The following is a 4,604-nucleotide window of genomic DNA, read 5'->3' as shown; positions in this document are numbered from 1 at the left end:
CACCCCAATTAGGGGTGGGGCTGACCAGCCAACTGTCCCCCGACACTGCCCCTCTCCACAGCCGCTCCATCTGAGCCTGGGGGCAAGCCAGCCAGTCCCCACCCATGCACGAATTTGTGCACCAGGCCTCTAGCATTTATATAAATATGTTGAATTAATGGCAAATTTGATATTCTGAGATCTAATAGGAATATTAATATGACCGTCAGAAACTTGGAATCTGATCCCCAGATTCAGAGGAACTCTGGAAGTAATTATTCCCAGAATTTCAGTTATAGGAAAGATGGAGTATGCACACTCCACACCTTCTCTCCTAATGAATATAATCATGACCCCTGGACAGAATGCATGGGGAAACAGAATACTTTTTAGTCTGAAAAGTAAATAACAATAGGTAGATTGGGAAAGAACATCAGAATTTTGAATACCACCAAACTCAAATATATAAATACTAACCTTAATGTATATGATCTGAACATACTCATTTAAAAACAAGAATTACCAGAATGGATAAGAAAATATAACCCAACTTTATGCCATCTACAAGAAACTCAGTTCAAATATGATGTACATCGACTAAAAGTAAAATGAGCGAAACGTATATAGGAGAGTATATACCCCATATCAAGCAAGTATCACATCATTCATCTGTACATTCATCAAATTTGTTGAAAATATAATAGGCTTAAGACATTATGCTGAATGCTTCAAGGTACTAACTCATCGTCCTAAGAGCCATACTTAAGAATTAATTATATTAATCAGGAGAATAGATAATGGAACCTGGATCAGAGGGATAGGTAGAAACGGGGAAAAACAAACCCTACAATCCAAATCTTGAGGTAGCTTTTGATCCATAAAGGCAAAGTTTCCACCCATTCACCAAGATTTCCAAGCAAAGTAGTTGGTGGAAATAAATTGGGAAGAGCAAAAACAGTTGAATAAAGGATATAGTATCTTTTATTGGGTTGTATACCCTTCTTTTAAATAAGCACAATTAACAAAACCAAAGTAGAATATACACTAATCCATTATCGTTGCCTGGAAAGTAATATTCTAATTGGGAAAGAAGTTAAGACAAGGTTAGACATTCTAACTGCCGGGGGGGAGGGAGGGGGCGAGGGAGGAGAGGGTATTACATGTATTTTCTATTCTATTTTTGGTTAAACCTAATCTTTTCTTTAATGTAGCAGTGTTTTTTTTATCTTTTCTACCCATCCCATGCTGATCCAGGGACCGTCATCTGGTTTTCTGACTAATATCATGCACTTTTAAATGTGTCTTTCAAGATTATGAGTTAGTTCCTCAAAGTGTGCAGAACATAAAATCATGCCTTAAACTTAGATTTTTAATAATATTTGATGAATGAATGCATAAATGAATATTTATTTGATGTGATACATGCTTCCTTCCCTATTGGGATTTGTAGATTCCAGCAACATTAAGTAATATATTGCTACAATCCTAGAAGAAGAGTAGAAAACATTTCCAGAGTACTTATTACATGCCATACACTGTTCTAAGTACTTCATGAATATAAACTGGCTTATAATTTCAATCAAACATGAAAGTTATTATTACTAGCCATGCTTTTCAGATGAGGAAGTGGAAGCATGGAGAGGTTTGATCACTTGCCAGACCCAAAAGACTGAATATTAAATGATTCCATTTATATGGAATGCTAGAAAGAACAAATCCATAGAGACAGAAAGCAAATCAGAAGTTGCCCGAGACTGGAGTACGAACAGTGTTATCAGAGCAGTGCTTAGAAAAAAGTAAGTACTCAATAAGGATCAGCTGCTGATATTATGTAGGATTGTTTGCTGGAAAGGTATACAACTGAACCTAAGCAATGCCCATCATGAACTTACTGTCCTCCATTGAACTTGATACTTCTCAACCCATATCATGCTCTTTTTCAATGCAACTGAATATAATCTTTTTTCTTATGTGACTTTAAATTTGTTTCCAACAGTGGTTATTTATATTAAATTTCTCAGGATTCTTTTATGCTGTTGGAAATTCTTTGATCTTTAAAATGTTTTGAAGTACTTTCTTGCTTTTGGAGAGAGTTAAAAGGAAAAAAAAACCCCACCATCTTCATTTCTGGAGATAAAAACTATAAAATAAAAGGAATGCGAAATGATCAAGTGAGGTAGCCGAGTCCAACTCCAAGTAGCCTGAAGATCTGGGATAAAACATGACTAGAGGCTATTGCCATTAAAAGGATAAGAAATTTAGGTCACAAGATTGAAACTAAAGGAATCAACACCAGAATTGGGGGTAACTATTCACAGGAAATCTTTCTAGACATTACTCATGTGTTTATGTACTTTATTTTTGTTACATGAGGCATATAGAATATAGAATAATAAATTACACATATTAGACATCTTGCATATACATATTACAAAATACAACTGTAGAAATACTCTAAACAATAAGGAAGGCTACAATTTACTGCAGAATAAGAAATAAACAACTATAGCAAATTGAATTTAAAAAAGTCAAGAGATATTCTTGCACATTATTTGAAATGATCTGTAGCCAAGGATGTTCATTCCAGCCTTGTTTGTAAAAGTAAAAGATTGGAAAGAACCTAAATGTCAACATAAATGTCTTCTAATAGGAGAAAAGTCTAAGTACATTTCATCTATACAATGAAATAATTTTCAGCCTTCATAAGAATGAGGCAAATTATACAGACCAATTTCAAAGATATATTGTTAATAAGAAATGTAAGATATTGAACTAGGAAATTATAGTTTACTACCACTTATGTAAAAATCAACTACATATACAAACGTGTATATATACGTATATGGTGTATATGGATATATGCATGTGTGTATGTATGTACATATATACACAAATATATCCATTATTCATATATATTATGTATGCATATAAGGTGTTCTGAATAATGGAGCAGTTGATGCTTTCTAATTCTCATTCTTGTAACATCAAAGAGTAGCTGGGATTAAAAAAACACAAAGAAAATTTTAAGTGCTATCAGTTTTAAGTGTTATTTTTTAGGGGTCTGAATTTAGCCTTACTGGTACTTCAATGAAACAAATTATAACTCCAATATTAGTACTAATATTTGCAGCAGCATTTTCTGAGCTATTGCTATGTCCCAGGTACTTTTTCATGTACTTTGGAAGTGCACAGAAATCCTCCCAATAACTCTATAAAATACATATTACTTTTGTTCATTTTAAGATGAGGTTAGCTGAGGCACAGAGAGACTAAGTCACTTGCCTAACTCTCTCCCTCTCTTAAGTGAAGTGGGGATGGTGACTGTGTTCTTCAGTCATCAAGGACAATAGACAGCCAGTACCATTTTTATCATCAAAGTCCTTGTCTTAAATCAGCAGGACCCCTGCCAGGATACATTTCTTGGTCACACTGAATACAGCATTTGATATGCCTGCCTCACCCTACCTCAGACAGCTTTACTGAGAATTGGGAGGTGAACATTTGTGAAATGTGTTAACATCTCAAGGGAAAATGAAATGCATTCTATGATTCTAAAATACATAAGGCAGACAAGGTCTTACAATCTCAATACAGGTGATATTACCATTTACGTGTCTGGTATTTGTAAAACAAGAAAAATCCATTTTCTATTTGGATCTCATGCATTTTTAGGAAAGCTAGTTCCCTTTCTAAATTAAGTCTAGAGAAACCTCCAATTGAAGGAAAATTGCAGAAGAAATTCCTGAGAGGTCCTGGGCACAAAAGAGACAATAAGGAGTGACTAAAGAAACAGAAAAAGATGCAAACAATTATAGCTCCTACTGACAACCAACAATCAATCTCTCTCTCTCTCTCTCTCTCTCTCTCTCTCTCTCTCTCTATTCTATCTCTATCTCTATCTCTGTCTCTATCTCTCCAAGCCAAACTGTTTCATAGCCCCTCTACTTTCTTTTTTTATTATTAATCCTCACTCAAGGATATTTTTTCCCCATTGATTTTTAGAGTGGAAGAGAGAGGGAGAGAGAGAAAAAACATTGATGTGAGAGAGACACATCCATATGTTGCCTCCCACATGCGCCCAGACTGGTGCTGGGGATCGAGCCTGCAACTGAGGTAGGTGCCTTGACTGGAATTAAACCCTGGAACCTTCAGTTCTCAGGCCAATGCTCCACCCACTGAGCCAAATTGGCTAAGGCTCATAGCCCTCTACTTTTAATAAGGACAGGGCTGGCTCAGAACAGGCATAATTCTGAAAATTATAAAATATCATAATGCTGATATGTCTTTTTATGGGAGATTATCAAAACATTTTACCCAAAGAAAAGAAATTAACAACGTCCTTATTCTGAGCAAACGTCTTGCCTAGAGTATTGGAGGTTTTGCCCTTTGTTTTTGGACTCAGACTCCCTCTCCTGTAAAACCTGGGCTTATGAAATATGCAGCATGGTTATTTTAGCAAACCATAAGCAAGAAAATGGTAGACTATGTTGTGAGAGGGCATTGGGACTTGCTCTTTGAAGGCCTTTCTCAGCACAGTCAGCTCTGAACTGCGAGCCAGAGCACTGCTTATGGCAGCAGGAAGGTCCCAAGGCATAAACATCTTTCCTCTCTAAATAGTGTGGCTC

The sequence above is a fragment of the Myotis brandtii genome, unplaced genomic scaffold (genome assembly GCF_000412655.1).
Source record: "Myotis brandtii unplaced genomic scaffold, ASM41265v1 scaffold18, whole genome shotgun sequence".
NCBI lineage: Eukaryota > Metazoa > Chordata > Mammalia > Chiroptera > Vespertilionidae > Myotis > Myotis brandtii.
Note: the sequence above shows the minus strand (reverse complement) of the source record.